The sequence below is a fragment of the Orcinus orca genome, chromosome 1, assembly GCF_937001465.1.
Source record: "Orcinus orca chromosome 1, mOrcOrc1.1, whole genome shotgun sequence".
NCBI lineage: Eukaryota > Metazoa > Chordata > Mammalia > Artiodactyla > Delphinidae > Orcinus > Orcinus orca.
This window is the reverse complement of record NC_064559.1, coordinates 192,845,550-192,867,579: the sequence shown is the minus strand read 5'-3', so window position 1 is coordinate 192,867,579 and position 22,030 is coordinate 192,845,550. Positions and strand designations below refer to the sequence as shown.

The 22,030-nt window shown below is 46.0% G+C and overlaps 1 protein-coding gene across 3 annotated transcripts in view; it reads left to right on the top strand.

The window, feature by feature from the left end:
- The window catches only part of MAN1C1 (mannosidase alpha class 1C member 1), a 131,770-nt gene that overhangs the window by 2,408 nt on the left and 107,332 nt on the right, over positions 1-22,030 (top strand). Inside the window, exon 1 of one of the 3 annotated variants that reach the window (XM_049695624.1) lies at positions 12,591-12,736. The exons of the other annotated variants lie outside the window; for them this stretch is intronic. The gene's annotated coding sequence lies outside the window, so the exon portion shown is untranslated. Of the gene's footprint in view, positions 1-12,590; positions 12,737-22,030 lie in introns of those variants that run through there. 3 annotated transcript variants of the gene reach the window in all.

The following is a 22,030-nucleotide window of genomic DNA, read 5'->3' as shown; positions in this document are numbered from 1 at the left end:
TGGTTGCCAGATGTCTGGATCTTTCTATCTGGCATCGCTGTACACCCCTGGTAGTAGCTGGAAGCCTGCTTGTCTATACCTGCAGTTGTTCAATGAGGCTCCTCTTAACTATCTTGAAGACGTTAAGCTCCTCAGAATGGAGGGGACGAGACTATATACACTATTATATTTTGAAGCCCATTTTCTCTTCAGGCTTCTTGAGTTTGGACCTCCCCCGGTCCCCAAACAACCTGAAAAAATGTGGGGCAGAGTGTTTGTTTTAGCTGTTAACGCAGAGTTAACTTCCCTGGTGTCCCACCTGATGAGGAATGCGGTTGACAATTGCTGGAGGATGTCTTTATTTCCTTCTCATTTAAATTTCTATCTGTGCCATGCCCATGGGTAGATCATTTTAGAAAGCTGCCTGTTTTCATAAAAGGGACTGTTGCTTTCCTCTCTGGCTTGTTTTTTTTCCAGACATGGATTGATTAGACCCCAGGAGCAGAGGGACAGCTAGCATCAGATAAAAAGGGCTCTGTTCTTATCAGATGAGGTTTTTAAAGCGAAAGTAAACTTCAAGAGAGATTCAGAGAGGGTGATAAATGAGAGTGAACAAAGACTGGACACTTGGGCTCTAGATCAATGAAGCATACTTATGAACATTCTAGTTTGAGAGATGGACATGGACTCAAGGTCTCTGCTGATAAGATGGGCTGAAGCTGCATGTTCTGGGTGTAGACACATCAGGAAACAATCTGTCACTAGAACCAACATTTTCTCCTCAGTTCGCAATTTTGGAACCTTGGAGGAGGCAGTGTGGTGGAAAGGGTAACCCGGAGGACATTGATTCGAGTCTCAGCTCAACTGTCTGACTTTGGACAAGCCACCTCCTCTCCTTCCCGGACCTTATTTTTCCTTCTGTAAAATGGAATGAGAGAGGCGGGAAGAGGCTGGTCACAAACTCTTGCTTCCAGACCTGGCCCCTAAGTAGACTGCCAGTCTGGCCAGGGACTCCATAGCAGCTGGGCTTTTCGCAGCTCTGTTTTCGGCATGTCTTAGTTCCATGAAGTAAGGGAAAATGTTGTCTTGTTGTTGATGATGGTGATGGTGTTCACTGTTGTATCCCTAGCACCTAGTCAAGAGTAGATATTCACAGAGTTGATTAAGTTAAGTATTCCTCTCACCCACATCGAACTTTAGAGATGGGATTGAGCAGTGACAGGTCCTCATCTTGGGATCATGGAGAGTAAAGGGACTGGTGAGAATGAGAAACGGCTTGCTAGCAGCCTTTCCTTTCAGATCTGATGATTATATAGGAAATTATTGTGATAATTATTTTAGGGGACCTTGGTCATAGGTGGGTTTCTCTTCAAGTTCAATAGACTTTTCTCACACATGACAAGAGTTGGGAGTGAATAGCTTGTCAGGGTTACATCCCAGTGAAAGGTTTCAAACTACGTTGTATCCTACTAATGATGGTAGGTTGCTGATCTGGAGAACCTCAGTTGTCCCTTCAGTGAAGGGAGCTTTTGTTAAAGGGAATTGGGCAGAGTAGGGCTGTGAGAACATAGCACTGGAGTGGGGCTGCCCCTAGCCCACAGGAAGAATGTGGATTGAATTTTACCCCCATCCCCGTCCCCTCTGCCCAGTGCCCTTATGCACCGCTGTATGTGGCAGTCGCCCTGAGTGTCCAGCCTGGGTTCAAGTCCTAGCCATGCCATCAACCCTGGTCTCAGGGGAAAATTCCTGTTTATCACTGGGCCTCAGTTTTCGTGGTAAAATGAAGAGACTGGCATTTAGGGGAGCCTTTTCTCTCCCTCGCTCCCACCGGTTTACTGTTTTGTTTATGGATCTGCCCAAGCACCTAGAATAGGATATGACACTTAGTTGGAGCCCAGAGTGGCTACAGGAAAGATCTATAAACTAACAGTTAAGGTTACTGGTGGCAGAAGCTGGGTCTTCTTCCTGAGGGTACATGGAATTCTAAGAGTCGTAGAGTAGGGGCCACAGCAAGGTTTGGGGGCTTGGCTCTGTGACCCAAGAAGCCTTTTAGAAATTGCAGTAATTTTCCAAGTGCAAGTCTAACTTAAAGGGACTGGAGAGGTGGCAGCCGTGAGTAGAATCTTTCATGCCTGGATAGCAGGCATCTGGAGGATGCCCAAATCACCCTGGAGTCTCTGAGACTTGGCAGGGAGTGCCCCAGCTCTTGCCTTCCATGTCTGCTGTGTTAAGCCTCCAGGATATTGCTCGTTGTGATATGTGACTATGTCTGAATAAGTCATCTTGGCAAATGGTCTTTGCTCCCCATTAACGGGCTGGTTCGTTAGTCATGTGTGGTTTCTCTGTATATCTGATTTATCACTGCTAGTCCCAGGGACAGGTAGAAAAATTAAAAGGCTTTGTGTTCTTTGTAGCATGTGAATCTGAGGCTGTGAGATGTTCAGGATAATTAATATTAGGAGCACCTCAGATTTAAATAGCTTTCCTTCGAAGAGCTCTGTTTCAGTTGAAAATCCACTGAAGATTTTTCCCCCTTGTCCTTCAGTTTCTCTCTTGTCCTGCTCTATGATACATTTAATATAGACGGGAAGATTGCCCTATAGTAACCGGACAGGTCCCTTGGGAGACCCTTACATCATAAGCCCAGCTATACACTTCATTCTTCTTCCTTAGAACTGAGCACTGCAAGTAGACCAAAGCTTAGGCCTTGTCCCCACCAGGTGTATGACTTAACACCCACAGGTTGGGTGGATCTCTGCTTTCATTGTGAGCTGCACCATAATTTTAGGGACTTGGTGCAGGCATTCCAAGAGCAATTGCTTCTCAGGCCTCACATCCTTAACTCTGTCTTTAGTGTTAGCTTCAGAAACAAATAGTACAATGACTTTTAAAAGTCAGCTGCTTATTTCACACTGTAGTTAGCAGGGCGGGTAAGAACATAGATTACCCTGCAGTTTTCAGAGTGACTGATTTACATCTGAGCTCAAGAAATGCCTTTTCTCTAGCTTTTCCCGAAGACTGATCCATTACTCCACCAAAAAATAAATATTGTGATATATATCAGGCATACTTTGCTCAAAGGACTTACGTCTTTTCTCTTACTGAAGAAAATAAATCAGGCTCGCAGATTGGAAAGCCCCACGCAGGGAAGCTGTTTGGTAATCTAGGTGGGCAACGAGCCTGTGAGTACTGTCTCTGGCGTGGGGAAGGTGCCTGAGTCTGCATCCTAAGTCACATCTGCACTAAGGGAGGTGATGGAGACTTCAGGAAATTCTCTCGCTGCCTTGCTTTCTTTAGCCAGGTCAGGAAAGACCTAACAAGGGTATTATGGACAGGATTCAGGAGAGCATAATGGGCATTTATTACATTAACTTTAAAAGAGGGGCCGTACTTGGAGCAGGGATGAAGGTCGTGAACCGAGGATTATTATTATTCCAGTTCTGTGCATCTGCTGTCCAAAAAGACCACCCTCATTCAAATAAGCTCTGGTTCTTGATTTCCCACGAACCTGGGGCCAAGGCCTTATGCACAAGTATTTGCATAATTTGGGGAAAACAACAGACTTTTTAAGCTCTGTATTCTCATGGCAGATGATGGTAAGAAAAAAACTGGAGATTCCTTAAGGACTTCTGAGGACTCAAGGACCTCAATCCCACTCCCCTTCCCTCTTTCACCCCCACTAGGCTCTGGGGGCTAGTTAATAGCCAAGGCAGTATGGTTTTGTTTCTCTTAAATACAGGGTGTGGCTGAGATCGCTGTCAGACCTGTTTTTTGGTGTCTCCATCCCCAAAGAGAACTGAAGCCACGGAAACCATAGCTGCAGTCTGTGGCCTCAGTGTGGTGGTCCAGTTGTAGGTATTTCTTCCCTTGAGAAGGCTGTTTTCTAAGATTTGGGTTGAGGGCTCTCCAAACTCAATAGGCAGGTGGTCAGAACAGCTCTTACTCACAAGGGAGTCTGAGTATGTCTCTTAACTCTGAATTTTCATTAATTAAAGGCTAAGACTAGGGAGGTTGTCCATCTGTTTTAGTGCAGTACCAGAGTGGTAACTTTTACAGAAGAAACTTGGGCGTATTGATTAGTGTCCTAAATAGATAAGCAATAATTATGCTTTCACCTGGCATGCTCTGGGAGTCAGCTGCTCTACAGGCGAAACTTCTAGGCAAATGCCTTTCACTAAATAACAGCCATTTTCAGTGGCTGAATAATAGTATATTCTTCTCCCCTCGTTCCACCTCTGCCATGACTTGGGGTCACCATAAAATCCACTGTGCAATACAGCATGTCCCATAGGGCCTGATGAGTCATTTAGGTAAGACTGCCGGCCTCTCAATGACTGTGTTTTGTGTTCTCATCTTATTTTTTTTTACAACAACCCTGTGATGCAGGTGCTACCTATTTATTTCAGTATAACTTACATATAGGGAAATGCACAGATCTTAAATACAAAGTTTGCTCAATTGCAGAAAACCGTATAAACCACACCCCTATGAAGATATAGAACATTCCCATCATCTGAGAAAGTTCCCTCTGCTCCTTCCCAAGCAGTCTCCCGTCATCCACCCCCAACCACTGTTTTGATTTGTTGCCAGAGATTAGTTTCACCTGTTCTAGAACTTCAACTAAATGGAGTAGTACAATATATGCTATTCTGCTCAAAGCTTCTTTCACTGAGGCTAATGTTTTTGAAATTCATTCATGTTGTGTGTATCAGTGTTTCATTCCTTTTCATTGTTGAGATGTGTTCTGTTGTATGAATATCCCACAATTTGTTTATCCATTCACCTGTGGTTGGACTTCTTGGTTGTTTCCAGTGTTTGGCTATCAAGCTGTTATGAACATTTTATGCACAATTCTTTATGTAGGTATATTTTCATTTCTTTTGTGTCAATATCTAGGAGTATAATTGCTGGCTCATAGAGTAAATGTATGTTTAACTTTATAAGAAACTGGAAACACTTTTCCCAAGTAGTTAGACCCACCAGCAAAGTGTTGAGAGTTCTGTATTTCCATCAACACTTGGTATTGTCCACATTTTTAGGTTTAGCCATGATATTTGATGTGTAGTGATATTTAATTGTGGTGTTTTTAAAAAAATATTTATTTATTCATTCATTTATTTTGGCTGGGCTGGGTCTTAGTTGCGGCATGCCGGATCTTCATTGTGGTGTGCAGGATCTTTAGTTGTGGCATGAGGACTTCTTAGTTGCGGCATGCAGACTCTTAGTTGCGGCATGCAGACTCTTAGTTGCGACATGCATGCAGGATCTAGTTCCCTGACCAGGGATCGAACCCAGAACCCCTGCATTGGGAACGTAGAGTCTTACCCACTGGACCATCATGGAAGTCCCTTAATTGTGTGTGTGTGGTTTTTTAAAATTAATTAATTAATTTTTAGTTTTGGCTGTGCTGGGTCTTCGTTGCTGCATGCAGGCTTTCTCTAGTTGTGGCAAGCAGGGGCTACTCTTCGTTGTGGTGCATGGGCTTCTCTTGTTGTGGAGCATGGGCTCTAGGTGCATGGGCTTCAGTAGTTATGGCACACAGGCTCAGTAGTTGTGGCGTGCAGGCTCAGTAGTTGTGGTGCACAGGCTTAGTTGCTCTGCGGCATGTGGGATCTTCCTGGACCAGGGCTTGAACCCATGTCCCCTGCATTGGCAGGCAGCTTCTTAACCACTGTGCCACCAGGGAAGTCCCCTTAGTTGTGGTTTTAATTTTTGTTTCCCTTTTAACTATTGATATTGAACATCTTTTCATATGTTTATCTTCCATTTCTTTATCTTTCTTTTAAGTCTGTGTTCAGATCTTTTGCCTCCCTTTTTTAAATTAAAAAAAATTGAGTGTTTATTATCTTATTGAATTTTAGAAATCCTTTGCTCATTTTGGATATGTCCTTTGTCAGATGTATATACTCATACTCTATGGTTTGTCTTTTCATTTTCTTAATAGTGTCAGTCAAAGAGCAGAAGTTTTAAATTTTGATGAAATCCAGTGTATCAATGTTTTCTTTTATGGTTAGTGCTTTTGTGTGTACTTTAAATAAAGAATTCTTTGTCTACCCCAAGGTCATGAAGATAGTATCCTTTTAATTCCAGAAGCTTTATCATTTTAGTTTTTACATTTAGGTCTCTCATCTGCTTCAAATTAATTTTTATATATGGTGTGAGGTAGGGGTTGAGGTTCTTTATTTTCATTTAAATATCCAGTTGTTTAGCACCATTTGTTGAAAAAGCTTTCTTTTCCCCATTGAATTGCTTTGATGCCATGTTAGCTTAATTTACTATATGTATGTAGCTGTATTTCTGGACACTTCTGTTCTATTGATTTGTCTTTATGCCAATTCATACTATTTTTTTTTTAGTGTAATTATTAGTATGAGTGTGTTTGAGCTAACCGTGTTTTTTTTTAGAGTTCTCGTTCATTTTTTTTTTTAATTTATTTATTTATGGCTGTGTTGGGTCTTCGTTTCTATGCGAGGGCTTTCTCTAGTTGTGGCAAGCGGGGGCCACTCTTCATCGCAGTGTGCGGGCCTCTCACTATCGCAGCCTCTCTTGCTGCAGAGCACAGGCTCCAGATGCGCAGGCTCAGTAGTTGTGGCTCACAGGCCTAGTTGCTCCGCGGCATGTGGGATCCTCCCAGGCCAGGGTTCAAACCCATGTCCCCTGCATTAGCAGGCATATTCTCAACCACTGCGCCACCAGGGAAGCCCCTCGTTCATTTTTTTGTATCATTAATTTTTTATTCTTTTAATTAAAAATATTTTATTTGAGTATAGTTGATTTACAATGTTGTGTTACTGTCAGGTGTACAGCAAAGTGAATCAGTTATACATATACATATTTCCACTCTTTTTTTAGATTCTTTTCCCATATAGGCCATTATAGAGTATTGAGTAGAGTTCCCTGTGCTATACAGTAGGTTCTATTAGTTATCTATTTTGAATATAGTAGTGTGTATATGTTAATCCCAATCTCCCAATTTATCTGCCCCCCCACACCTTATCCCCTGATACGCATAAGTTTGTTTTCTAGATCCGTGACTCTACTCCTGTTTTGTAAATAAGTTCATTTGTACCCTTTTTTTAGATTCCACATATAAGTGATATCATATGATATTTGTCTTTCTGTGTCTGACTTCACTTAGTATGACAATCTCTAGGTCCATCCATGTTGCTGCAAATGGCATTATTTTGTTCTTTTTTATGGCTGAGTAATAAGCCAACCATCTTGCTATTTGTTTCCTGGGGTTTTTAAAAGTTTTTTATTGAAGTATAGTTGATTTACAATGTTGTGTTAGTTTCAGGTGTACAGCAAAGTGATTCAGAGATATATATATATATATATATATATATATATATAAAAAACCTTTTTCAGATTCTTTTCCATTATAGGTTATTATAAGATATTGAATATAGTTCCCTGTGCTATACAGTAGGTCCTTGTTTCAATTCATACTGACTTGATCCTGGGGCTTTATAGTAAGTCTTAAAAACAGGTAGCATGATTTCTCCAACTTTGAACTTCTTTTTCAAAATGGCTTTAGTTATTATAAGTCCTTTGCATTTCTGCCTACATTTGAGAATAAGCATGTCAGTTTCTATGACAAATCCTGCTGGGATTCTGATTGGATTTGCCTTGAACCTATAAATTGAATTCCTCTGAACATTTCTTTTAGTGTAGGTCTACTGGTGACAAATGCTTGCAGCTTTTGTTTTCTGAAAGTGTCTCTATTTTGCCCTCCTTTTAAAAGGGTATTTTTGCTTGATATAGAATTTTAAGTTGACTTTTCCTCACTTTCTTTACATGAAAGACCCATTGTCTTGTAACTTGCGTTGTTTCTGATAAGAGATTAGAGTATATTCCCCTGCACGTAATGTCTTTCCCTTCCCATTGGATGCTATTAAGATTCTCTCTTTATTTTTAAGTCATTTGACTATGCTGTGCCTAAATGTGGATGTGATTGTTTATCCTTCTTGGGGCTTGTTGAGATTCTTGTGTCTATAGGTTGATATTTTTCTTCAAGTTTGGAAAAATTTTGGCCCATATTTTTTCAATATTTTTCCTACCCTAATCTGTCTTTCTTCTAGAACTCAACTTACATATAAGTTAATTTGCTTGATATTTTCCTAGAAGTCACTAAGTCTGTGTTCATTTTCTTTTCAGTCTTTATCTCTGTGCTTTGGTGTGGATAATTTATATTAACCCATCTTCAATTTCACTGAACTTTTCTTCTGTAATATCTAATCTGTTGTTAAGCCCACCCAGTGAATTTTTAATTTTCAGGTATTTTTTTACTTCTAGAATTTCCATTTGGGCCTTTTTCATTGTTTTGGGCTCTCTAGTGTTTCACATCTGTTCACGCATTGTTTGCAGATTTTCTTTTAAGTCCTAAGGCGTATTTGTAATAGCTTTTCAAAAAGTCTTTTTTTGCCAACATCTTTGTCATCATTGGGTCTGTCCCTGTTGACTGTTTTCTCTCGTGGTTATGGGTCACATTTTCCTACAACTTCATGTAACACTAGTCATTTGTAAAAATGGTATGCCAAACATTGTGAATGCTACTTTTTTGAGATTCTAGATTCATCTGCTTTTAAGCAGTTTTTCTCCCCTCTTTCTGTTAGGCTGTCAGCTGTCACTTCTTTTGGCTGTCAGGATACCCGCCTCTGGCTGCTTTGTTCGCTACTCTTCCTATTTTGCTATTTTCTAACCTGCAGATGGCTAGGAAGCCATTCAGTCTAGCTTGTTAGCATTATATATAAAGTACAAATAAGTAGACCTTGAGTAAGTCTCTGAAGACTCCTGAATCAAGTGCACAAACTTTACTGTGTATACTTTGGTATAGATTAGATATTTAAAGATTCCTATTTATTTTTGGTAATTGGTATTGGATGCATGAAATATAATTTTTTGTTGAAATTATATCCTGAATAGATACAGTAATTCTCAAAGGGTATCTTAATTTCTGGTTGATGTCATCTTAAACTATTTGTGCATTTTTTGCTCATCTGCTTTTAGGTGTCAGAAGAAATATTTGCTGATATCTGTGATGTTCCACCAGTCTCCATTAGTGCGGCTTTCAGGATTTTTTAATCTGTCAAATATTTTCTCTGGTCTCCCTACCTTAAGTGTAATGATTACTTTTTAAAACTTTGTTTGTAAATCCCCACATTAAAAAAAAACTATTTGTATAGTCCAAATTGCTGATTACTGGTCAGATGGAAGCTAAATATATATGGCTGAAGGATTTCCAAGGACTATTCCGTGGGATCTGATCGCCTATCTTCCCTCACTCAGGAAAGTTCAATACGAAATAAATGTAGTGTTTCATTGCAAAGGCTACCTTTAATTTCACTTGTGTCACTTGGGGTGGGTGGGAGTGTTGAATTAAAGTTACAAATCTCTTATTTAAGATCCCTCTCCCCCATTTTCATTCCTGGAATGAGCTTTTAAGAGGTTAAACCTAAACTTTGCCAAGTAAATGCTGATCTCCTGGGAAGACATTTTGGCACCTTTTTTGTTTTTCTGTACTTGTGTTCTTGACGTAAATCAGCAAATCTTCCTCCTTTCCAACTCTCCCAGAAGCCATTCTCCATGTCTGTCACATACCTTACAGAGCTCTGGAGTAGCCTTGGTTTTTAATTATTAGGATCAGTGGGAAAAGAAGACTTGAGTTTCTTGCTTTCAGAACTGGACCTTTTAGAGAACAACCGATAAATATAATCAATTTTGCTCCTTTAGAGTATAAGGAAACCCTTTATAGAGAAAGGTTCATGTTTTGACAGAAAAATAGCTCAGTTTAGAGACTTCTCTAGCAGTTTCAGATACAGGCCTTTTGGGGTGTATGACTACGTAAAGGGCAGAGACTTCACACTGATGTAGTCTCAGAGGTGGTCTTGTGTGATAGCCACCCTATGATCATGGTAGGAGCTCTGTGTCTGATTATTGATCCTTGAGTAACTAAGAATGGTAGCAGAGTGGTGTCCATCCAGATGGGACTGAGGGAGACAAACAACATTAGACATTTTCTGTGATTAGGCACTGGATTCGATTAAGGCATAATTAGATTCTCTGTGCTCTGAGTAAAGGGCTCTTAAACTTGGCCCAGTGGGAGCAGAATTCTGGTTTGTCAACCCTGGAATTGAAGTTTTCTTGCATGTTAGGAAAGAGGTTTCTGACTCTCTGGCCCCTGTACCATCCATTGTCTTTTAAATTCTCCCAGGGAGAATTTCCAGGGGGCCTGCTTGGAGGGCGGTGGGGCCTGGACTGGGCTAATACCTGTCCCCTCGTGGACAGATCAAATCAGAGATTCCTTGTGTGTATTCTTAGTAGAGCCCTAGCATCCCGTTAAGAGTTTAGCTGATCCCCACAACAGCCTTGTGGCGTACATGGCGTGGACCATAATCCCATTTTATAGCTCAGATAATGCACACCCTGCAAAGGCAGTGACCAACTCCAGGCCCCGCCAATTTAAATTGTGAGGCACTGACTCAGACCTCCTTTCCTGACTCTTTGGTTGACGTTCTTTCTATTATGTTATCTGAGGGCTCAAGGGTGACAATTTAGAAGAAGAGTTTTCACTTTGGGATGAAATAACGTAGAAATTGTCATAGTCTTGGTAGACATTCAAAAGAACTGGTCTCATGAATCTTTAGAACAGGGATTCTAACCTTGAGTGCAGTCTGGAATCACCTGGGGGAACTTAGTAAATACTGATGCCTGAGTTCCTATCCCAGAGGTTCTGATTTAATTGGTCAGGAGTACAGCCTGAGCGTTGGGATTTTTAAACACTTCCCAGATGATTCTAATGTACAGCTATGCTTTAGAACTCGCCTGTTGCAGTTTTGTCTTCACCGAAGCTGTATCTCCTTTCTGGCTATATTTCCCTTTTACCCACTTTTGGAAGAGGTTGGAAATTTTCTATATTTATTAAGACCTAGACCAGGATCAGGTAAGAAAAAAAAAATGAGCTAGAGAAAAGACTCAATTAAAACAGTTTTCCAGTGTTAAGAACATATAATGTTAAGACCAAGAGAAGTCATACGTTTATTAAAATTTTAAGAAAAAATCTTGGAAACACTATCTATTGAGCCTCAGTTATACACTGAAAGCTATGTGAGCTAAAGGAAAAGTAGAGATGAGTCTCTGGCTTTAAGAAATTTTATAGCTTGATAGTGTCATGCGTCAGAATCACTTCCCACTACATACGGATGCATGGAGGAAGGGAAGCATTGGTTAGCTGCATAAATATTTGCCTGTCCCACCTAGATTTTTTGGGGGGAAGCAGGCAGAACATAAACATCTGGAATGAAAATATTTGCTTGTCCAGAAGTTGATTTCCCAAAAGGCCATCAACCTCCCTCCTATGGCTGCCTCTGCCCCTTTCCAGTTAACAGAGTAGCCTTTCACATTGCTGCTTGGGCCCTAAAATCAAGTAACAGATGCTCAGGCAACAGATATTGAAGAAGTGAAAACTGAACCCAGTCCCATGTGTTCAGACTCAGGCAGCAATGCTGCAATTTCATAGCATCACTGCCTTGCCAGGTGCTGGATGTTACTGAACCTGAGCATTGCTGTTCTGGGTGGATCAGATCGAATCTACCCAGGCCACCTCCGCATGGAAGCTGCAGGAGGTGAGACTGTGCCATAGATGAGTGTGAGTATCCTTCCCATGGCTTAGTGACGGTACCCCCCCCCCCCCCCCCCCGCCGAGAGCTCTGTTTCCATGCAAGAAACCTTTGAATTCTCAACCGGTGTCAAGTTGCAATCTTTCGTCAGTCTGCCCCAACTATTTCTAGCAAATTGTTTGGCTGACATGGCATATAGAACAAGTCCTATTCATGCCAAACTCATTTCATTCCAGCTTCAAGCAATAGGCATTTAGTGTAGGAGCATTAATGGAGAGGCAAACTTCAGAGAAGAAATTTCCTTCTGTTGCTAAATCTTACGTTAAACCATGCTTACTCAGAGGCCTCTGGCTGCAGGAAACAGTGACAAGGGTGGAACTTGGCAGATGGCTGTAGCTGTGGCTTCCTGGAGGCCTGTGCGGGGAGACGATTGTTTGTATATTGGTTTTCATTTATGTATTGGTCTTATTTTCATCTTCCTGAGGTGCCCAGATGCCATGGTGATAGATTGGTTGGAAACGACTCATTTATCAGGGTTCCGTGGGGGACGTAGTTTTCTTTCTCATGTGCAGTAGAGTCTAAAACGTTTAATTAGATGCTGAGGCATTTCTGCATGGGTCCCTCTCTTCCGGCCCTCCCAGGTGGATGCCATTCCTTAGTTTGGAGAGGGTCTGGGGCTTTCCTGGGCCCAACTTCCTCTCCCTTCATTTTCTCTTGATACAATCCTCAGTCCTTCCTCCTTTTAGCTGCTGTTTTTTTCCCCCATCATTTTTGTTCTAGAAACCACCTTCATGTGACTGCTGGAGTTGCAGAGCAGATTCGTGTTGGAAATCTAGTTGTCAAACAGGTCCAAACCAGACCTTACGAAATAATGTAGTTGAGCTGATACACAGCGAGAGGAATATTAACTACTTGCTGCTTGTGTGTTTTGTTCCAGCTCAACTTTTCCAGAGAGCTCACCTTGTTCTCACCGCCTGCCAGGCAATGCCCTAGATGCTGAGGATGCAAAGATGAGGCGTCTGTCTCCTGAGTACCACATCTAGGCAGGGTGCGACAGGTGTGTGTGTACATAATTGTAGCACCATGGAGGTGCCCACATCAAGGGGTGAGCAAAGGGCTGGGAGTCACATCAACTTGAGGTGAGCTTGGGGGAAAGGTTGGCGTTTCAGGCAAATGTGGAGAATACCAGGCGTAGTGGGCTCCTCGGAGAGCAAGAGGCTCCATGTGCTGCATCTGGGGGGGTGTTCCAGGTGTGGATGTGGAAGGCGAAGTTTGGAATGGCCAAGGTTTCTACCTGGTGTCAATGGGGACCTCAGGAAGTGGGGACAGTGAGAAATCCTGGGAGGGGGAGATGAGTTGAATTCCAGACACAATAAAAATGATATGCCTTTGAAATCCACGTGGTTGGAAATACTGGTTTGGGACTGTTTGGGGTGATGGCACAGGAGATGCGGATTTAGAATGGAGTGCTGGGGGCTGAAGACTTGAGCGCAAAGCCATTCGAGGAAAGCCTGGACAGAGAGGCGCAGGGGTCAGAGCCTTCAGGAGCATAAGTGTTTTAGAGAAGGAACGGAGATTTGGGGAGCAGATAGAGGCAGGTGGCCGAGGGACCAAGAGAGCTTCCTTTTTCCTTTCACCAATGGTTCTGCCACGCCTGGCTGCCCGCTGAGCCCTGTACGCAGCTCCTGGGCTGATGTGGGCTTGCAGCCCGGTGCCCTCTCCTGAGCGGCCTGCCTTTAGTTTCCTCTCTTCTTCAACCACCTCCTGGCTTCAGAGCACTGCCTTCACTGGTCACAGACCCCTTGGCTTTCCTTCCTTGCTGGCATCGAAGATTAGAGAGTCTGTCTCTCCCCTTTGTCTTCTGATTGTATATCAGGGCCTCTGCTAAAAAGAGCCGGTGTTCTGAGCTGTCTGTTCTTTGATTTCCAATTGAGAGCCCAAGAGCCAACCTGAGGACGGTGTGTGACTCTTTCCCGGCCTGATGCTGAGTGAGCTCAGCCTTGTAGCAGAACATGGGGAGCCCTTCCTTCATCTCCTTTCTAGAAACAGGGTGTGTGCATCCTCCGGCCTGACCACACACTAAAGATTCACAGGCCGGCTCCTTCCTCAGCGAAGGAGGAGGCCACGTGTTGGGGGAGGAGGCACGGTTTAATCTTCACTGCTGTGGAGGAAAGGAAGACATTGTGGAGTGGTGACAATGCATTTTGTCTTTTCCCTGTGACCGTAAGCGGTGACCAGATCCCAGCACGTTCTTCTCAGCTTGTGGCCAGCATCTCTGCTCCAGTGGGAGTGTTCTCTTGAAACGAAGCCCCTGACCGCTAAAGGGAGGGTCATTTGGCAGAGTCCCTGCTGAAACTGCCATCTAAGGCATGTCTAAGTGGCATTCTCACCCAGGCCACCCTTCCAGACTTTCTCCTGAGACCTGAGCCCCACCAGTGCTGCATGAGGTACCCTGTGTCCTGGCCTCAGCCTGGGATTGAAAATAGGCTGGACCGTACATCTAGAAGAAATCCTGAAAGCTCTGGTTCAAAGCAGTCCCTGTCTGGTTGCAACCTGGCAGTCCTGGCTTTTTCCGCCTTGGCCAAATCATTCTGACTTTTCCTATGGTGGTTTGAGCATCTTACAGTCTGAATATTTAGGTCTGCTCATCCTCCTGGGATAACAGGTGCGACGTGGCCAGTGCTGGTTAATGCAGGTTTATAGTTATCGTCGCAGGGCTGAAAGGTGTGTGATGTCTTTTTCCCTCATGGTCACTGTGTTTTCAACAGCAGCCTGGGTTGGGTTGTTCAGCCTCCTCAGAGAGGCTCTGAAAGCTGAAGTGAGTTCCTGTTCCTTCGTCTGTGCCTGTCCTCATAGAGTGTTTATGTTGGTTGTAGCAGCCCCACCAGCTAAGGTGAAAGTGTCCAACTCCCTGACTCTGTGCACATTTGCAGTGCTGCCCCCTGGGGGGCCCAAGCCAGCACCCCCGCTCCAGTCCTGGAGCTCCGGAGACCCCAAAGCCTTAGCAAGGCTGCAGAGGCTGCTCGGGGCACCAAGGAACTGCATGCACTGCTCTGTGAGGTGGTGACTGTTTTTTTTTAATTATAGGTAGAATACGCATAACATTTATCTTTTTTTTTTAATTTTGAGCCTTCTTTTAATTAATTTATTTATTTTTTAAAATTTTTGGCTGTGTTGGGTCTTCGTTTCTGCGCGAGGGCTTTCTCTAGTTGTGGCAAGCGGGGACCACCCTTCATCGCGGTGCGCGGGCCTCTCACCGCCGCGGCCTCTCTTGTTGCAGAGCACAGGCTCCAAACGCGCAGGCTCAGTAGTTGTGGCTCACGGGCCCAGTTGCTCCGCGGCATGTGGGATCCTCCCAGACCGGGGCTCGAACCCGCGTCCCCTGCATTAGCAGGCACACTCTCAACCACTGCGCCACCAGGGAAGCCCACGTGTATCATTTTAACCGTTTTAAAGCGTACAATTCCGAAGCATTACGTGCATTCGCAGTGTTGTGTGATCATCACCACTATCTCATTCTGGAACTTTTTCATCCCCCCAAGTGGAAACCCTATACCCACTGAGCAGCCATGTCCCGTCTCCCACCCCCACCTCAGCCCCTGGCAACCACCAAGCTGCTTTCTGTTTCTATGCATTTTTCTATTCTGGATCTTTTACATAAATGGAATCATACAATATGTGGCCTTTATGATGTTTTCAAGGCTCTGCCATGTTGCAGCATGTGTCAATTTTATTTCTTTTTCTGTCTGAATAATAGTCCATTGAATGGATATACCGCATATTGTTTATCCATTCACCTGTTGACGGCCATTTGGGTTACCTCTACCTTTTGGCTATTATGAATAATGCTGCTATGAACATTCATGTACTATCTTTGGGTGAACATATGTCTTCGGTCCTTTTAAGAGTGGAATACTGGGTATATGATAATTCTATGTTTAACTTATTGAGGAATCGCCAGTTTTCCACAGCAGAAAACTGTGGAAATGTTTGTGTTCTCATCAGCCGTATGAGGGGAGGTGGTGACTTCTGGAGCCAAGTGTGCCAGCCCCTCTGGCATAAACCAAAGTAGTTATCTGGGGTGAGCCTCAGTGTAGGGGAGCTGGGACCAGGGGCGTCAGAAGTGAGCAGGGAGGGGCCGCAGGGCCTGGGAACTGGGACAGAGTTCACAAGTGCAGCTGGGCAGGCCAGGGCCTGGCCCTCAGTGGTGGTTGAACCTCTCCAGTGTGGCGGACGCGTGTGATGGGAAGTGTACAGGGCAGTGCCGTGGGCAGTGGAAGGGCCACGTGGTGGGCTCAGGAGGGCTGATCCAGGTGGTGTCTGTGAGTGGAAAGTGTTAGACCCTGAGCCTGGGATGGTGGCAGAGTGTGTCCTCACCTCAGGGAGGACAGGTTACAAGTAGAACAAGGAGGCAGGCCCAAGCCCAGCTCATAGATTAGGCTGATGGTGGGGAGGTGAGGGTGGCAGGAAAGGAGTGCTGTGACGGGGGAAAGGGGCACTTCACTGGGCTCCAGTATGGAGGTGCTGTCTCTTACCCTGAAGCAATGCTGCTCTCCTAAGGCAGAGGCATCTGGGGTTGAGTTCTGAATCAAGCATGTGAAGTGAATCACATGCGGTCAAAACTATTCTTGAAAACTTCTCATTGCCAGGACCCAGGCCCTTGGAAACTCAAAAGGCAAAATTTAGCTTCTCTTGTTTGCTTTCCAGTGGTGGCTTCTCTTTCCTTGAAACACGGAGGCCAAGGTCTAGTTTGAGTGGGAAGGAGTAATGGAGAGAATAAGGAGGTTGGGGGAGGGGTGGCAGGTAGGTAGAATTGAATATTTGAGCCCTTCTGGCTGCTGTACTGACTGGCTTAGGACCCTAGGGTAGGTGTGCGGCCAGGGAGGATCAGAAAGGCCAACATCAGAGCCTCTGGGGCTGGGGAGGTGTTGCAGGGCTGTACTCTCACCCTTGCTGTACCAGCTCCTGGAGAGACTTGGAGTCAGGCCACCATAAATCCACAGCAGCCCCAATGGGCACAAACAGAGTTGGGGTGGCCCCTTCTACATAGCCATGCTCTGGCAGCCCAGGCTGCATCTGGCAGAGGTCCCCTTAGGGGTACATGGGCCAAGCCAGTGCCACCTTATAAACAGTGCTATAGTTTATCAGCATTACAGTTTAGTAGTGATGCTTCCACATCCGCTGCCTCCTTGAAGCATTTGGTAATCAGGAAGCATATTCCCCATGTACAAATGGAGGTTTAGAAAAAGAATGGTTTTCGAATTTCCATGATTAGGAAGAGACAGAACTAGGACACCCACCTGGGACTTCTGGCTCTAGATTTCAGCATTCTTTTTAGTTTGTTCTTCTTAGGGAAGCTGTCTGATACTGGTGCTCATCTTTTCCTGTACTCTCTTTGGTAGAACAGATGATAGTCTAGGGGTCATGAGGTGCTGGGGAAGGATCAGGGTGGTGTCTGGTGCTCATGCAGGTAGCTCTCCCTCTCTTCAGGCTCTCGTCAAGAGTGAGATGGATCTGTTTTCCCTGTCTCTGCCGAGGCCATCCTGGCCCCCCAGCTCTGTGCCCCATCTGTGTAGGCCCCTTTCTGGGCAGCAGCCTCTCAAAGAGACAGCCCTCATCTAACGCTGAGGTTTTGGGGTCAAGCCTCGATTCTGACGAGGCAGAGTTAGCATCTCTGGCTGCAGCCTCAGCTTTCAGCAAATGGTAAACTCTACTTGAGGGCAACATTCAATTATGAAAATCTATTTCTCTTGCCACATTCAGAAAGTCTCCTAATGTGCCTTTGTGCACTCACAAATTTAGTGACACATCACTAAATGTGTATGTGGTTGCCATGGAAATGTCTCTCTTCTAACATGGCATTCCAAGAGCAAAGAGAAGGGAAGTTTTCTTTGTAAAGAGAAAAGCAGAGCAGAACTTGGCTAATTGTCATCATACGAATCCCCAAACTGTCATTCTTCCCTGACTACCAGTCTCCTGCTTGCTGTCAACAACATAATGGTGGAAACCCAATCAGCCCGCTGCGTTTCTCTGGGAGTTTCACGAGCACTGTTCTTAACCTTTACGCCAAGCGTGCGCCAGGAAGGACCCCAGGACTCTTGATTTGAGTTTTCACCTAGCTTGGAAATGGTACCTTCCTGCGCCGCCTAGCACTCGCCACTCGCAAGCACTTGCGTCTCAGGAGGGCTCTTGGCACCAGTTTCTTTGCAGAACGTGCAGGCTGAGCAGGTCTTCTGAAGGTGCTTTGTGTTTTCCACCAGAGACTCTGAGCTTCAGTTTTTGTCGTTGTGACCAATGCACCATACAATGACAATGCAGCGCACGCTAATACTAAGGCACCTTTGGAATGTCAGAAATCCCAGGTGTTCTCCTAGCAGCGGTGTGAATCCGCAGAGTGTGGGGAGAAATGGAGAAGGAGACCTAAGTCTGGCTGATGCCTTCCTGTCTCTCTGGCTCACCCTGACCCTGTTCTCACCTCTGTCCTGTAGACTTTATCTTGACCGAGCCTCTCTGCGGCCAAAGAAGTCCTCATATTTCTGGACTTTACCAGCAACTTCTGAGGGGATCCTTGGTCCATATTGGCTGAGCCTTTGATTGAACCTGCTGTCCCAGTCTTGGGGCTGGGTAGCTGTTCTCAATGGTGTTGAAGTTCAAGCTGTTGGCCTTTTTGCTGTTATGGTTTGCCAGTGGTGAGCTCTGAGATGGGAACCTCTGCCTCTTGCCCTGAATACCTGCCTAGGAACCTAGCTGTTCTTTCCATTCTCAGCTGCTCCGTATTTCTCTGCGGGACCCCTTGTCCCGTGAGGCTCTGCTGTCATTTCCCAAGCAGGAGATGCTTTCAGGGAGGCCATCTGCCCATATACGTGTTTCTGTTCCTGGCATCAAGTACACATGCGGCTTCTGGGCTGGAGGGACCAAGAGTGCTGGACTCCCTGCCTCCAAGGGGACCTCAGGGTTCCTGGGGTTCTGAGAGGCTGCCTGATGCTCTTCTACAGCTGCCCTGCCTCTGATGGAAGGATCTGGCTCCTGCCCAACGTCACAGGGTGAACCAAGAGGTTGAGCATATTCCAGCCTTGTTGCTTTTCACGTTGAAAATGCCAGGGTGCTCCATCTTGCCCATAACTGTACTGGCTCCTAAGAAGACCTTTAGCCACTGGCCATGCTGAGTTGCCAAAGTGATGGGACAGAACCAGCTTCTGACTCAAAAAGCAGAGGGTATAAATGCTGGCAGCCCCCGTGTACACAGATCTGCAATCCCCAATGCAGTCGGGGTCCTGTGCGTCTCCAATTACCCTGGGCATGAGGCAGGTCTTCCCTGCCGCAAGACAGATTGTCCTTTTTGCTTTTATAAATCAGGTCCTCAGCGTTGTTTCTTACCCAACATTTATTTCTCCTACCCTCAAGGGATGGATGAGGAGGTATCTGGTTCATTGCTGAGCTGTGACCTTGGTAAACACGTGTTAAGTTTGACCAAGAGCTGAAGGATCTAATGAGAAACTGTAGGAGTTTGGAGCCTTTTGTTGACACATCAGTGCCTGGTGCTTACCATGCCACGGCCTCTAAGAGACTGGTCAACCTCTGCGGCAACCACGGCTCCAGGCTGCTTCCGTGTAGTTGCTTCTGAGCTCGTTTGGGGGCCTGTATTGGGAGTTCCTGAGAGAGGCCGGGTCAGCCATTGTCCCCTTGACTCTGTGGCCTCTCTATGGCTTAACTAAGTCTCCCCTCCAGCAAGGGACAGGGGCTTCTAACCATAGGACACTCTCTTTGAGACAACACAGAACTTGTCTCTGACATATCACATCCTGAGTTCTCTTCCTGCCATTTTAGACTCATATCTCTACCGCATTTGGGTGTATAAATGGCTGTTAGGAGAGCTGGCTGCCCTTTTTTGCCATTGGCTTGTGCAGGTAAATATCAATTTAGTCCTTACAGAATAAAAATAAAGGAGGCTTGGTTGTCTCCCTAATCCACAAACCCTGTAATTCTCACCTGGAAAACCTGGCTCTCCTATTTCAAATCAGTTTTAGGACAAAGGCTCAAGGAAGGCTTTATTGCTCTTATGGGAGCTTATTTTTTCATTTGTCCATTTGGTAAATAAGCACCCCTCCAAGGACAGCTGGAGGGGATTGGCTTGGCAGAAAGGGCGTCTATGACCGCAGTAAGAGTCAGGGAGGGAAGCTTGGTTCTGGAGAGATTTCTACCTGCTGGACACTTGGAATGGGGTCCACCGACTAACAAGCAAACATTCTAGAAATCAGTGGATGCCGAGACTCAGGGGCAGCCACCGCTGAGTTCTGGAGTGCCGACTGGAAGCCCTCTCCCAGCCTTTCTTCTGTCCCAGAGGGGACGTGCAGACCCACCCTTGCCGAGACTCCTGTTGTAACCAGGCCCAGCTGGGCAGAAAGACAAACTGCCCAGCTTGAGAGGCGAGTGTGGGTTCTTGGTTGCTCTGGCCCGGGGCCCTGAGCTCGTTTGGCTCCTCAGCTGTACTTTAAGCCTCTGTCCCAGCTCACAGTCTTGTTCTGGGGCTGGGAGGGTTGCTCCTGGCTGCTTGCTGCCCTGCAAGTAGTTGGAGTGGGACAGATTCCTGTCCCCACTCTGCCCTTGTCATCTGTGAGCAGCTTCCCAGCAGGTAGGAAGAGTACCCCACGCCCAGCCCTGTGGCCAGGACCCTTCAGCGTCGGGCAGTGTCCGTCTTTTCTGTGTCTGCGGGGCCGTGACCCAAGTTGAGAGAAACACCATTTCTTCAAGGAAGATGCTCTCTGCAGGGAGAGGCTAATGTGTGTTCCTCTGACTCTTGTCACTGAACAGGTCACACAGAATTAACCTGCTCATCCTTTAACCACAGGCAGGTCCTTCTGGCCTGTTAGAGGGTATTCTAATTGCTCCCCTGGCCGGGGCCTGAGGTCAGCGGTCAGAAAGAAGGAAGGATGTTTCCCATGGGGAAAATCTTACTTTGCGGGGAATAGGAGGCTTATCCCAGGTGTCCTCCCACTCCTGGGTTGTGGGATTTAGAAAAGCGATTAAGTCTTGTTCCATCTGAGGCATGTCAGCACCAGGACCCACGTCAGGGCCACCCTGCTACCTGCCGGCGGTGGCAGAGGCTGGCCTGGGCAGGGATTGCTGAGTGCTCTGGGGACCCAGAGGGCCTGTCCTACTTCCCAGCAATGACCACCCAAAGCCAAGTGCTTTATTCTTCCGATGAGCCCCTTCATAGCAGCTCCTGACCCCTAAGAGTCTGCCCGGCTGACCCTGAGGCCTCCAGTCCCTTCCCGAGGACACAGGAGATACTCTGCTCCCGGCTCAGCGCTGAGGAGCCTGTGCCCCTTGTCGGGGCTGGAAGGCCTGTGCGGTTCCCATCGAGGCCCCCCGACTTCTGCCTCACGACCGCTGCCGCCTTCCGGGTCGCCGTTGGGAAACAAAGGGCTTCTCTGAGTGGCCCTGGGACTCTTGAGAGTCCTCCTTGATGCCAAAGAAGTTTGCTCAGTGCAGCGGAGTCGCGTTCTCCTGGAAAGTGAGACTCTGCTAATGTGTTCTCAAGTTCTGTTCCAGCTGGCATCCGCCATTCCCACTCCGTGGGCTGGAAGGCCCCCAGCACCCTGCTCAGGCATGGGGCTGAGCCACTGGCAGCACTTGGCACGAGGCTGTTTAGCAAAGACCAAAGCCTGCTGCCGGCCTCAAGTCAGGCCATCTTTTCCTCTGGCTCAGTGGGTCTTGCGAGCTGGGACCAGAGCCTCACAAGGCACTATCATGAGGGTGCTTTGTCCCAAAGAGAGCTTGGGTGTCCTCCTACCAACATGCAAGATGAACAGGGGGCCTTAAACAAGGTACTTAACCACTGCCCCAGTTTCCTCTTCTGGGCAATGGAACTATCCTCAGGGTTGGAGTCTGCATCAAGTGCTTGGCCAAGTTCCTGGCACAAAATAGGTGTTTAATCAATATTAGCTTCTACTGTAATGTCTCTGCTGAGACCCCTGAAAATTCCCCATCACTGCTGGTCATAAGCCCCAGCTCTGCAAGGGGCTTATAGGAAACCATCTTTTTGTGCTGTGATGTGGCTACTCTGCGTGGCCCATTCAGATGCCTTCTTATTAGATGTCCTGTCACCCTGCCCTGGATGAGGTCCTCTGGCTTCTCAGGTGAGGAGCTCCACAGACTCCCTGATTTTCCTGAACCCTCTTGGATCCAGTAGGTGTCAATGTCCTGAGCTGAGGGGCCATGTCAGAGTGGCTATTGGTCCTTCAGCTGCTTTCCCCAGAACTGGGCTGTTGTGGCTGCCCTCAGCTTCCCTCTAGTCTGGCTCCTGGGGGAAATTTGCTGAGTGGCCCAGCTCTTTTCTAGGGGACAGGGGGTGAGGCATGTTTGGGAGGACAGTACTGGGGGACTGCTCTGTCTCTGAAACTTGCTATCTATCTATTCCAGTGCTTTTCAAC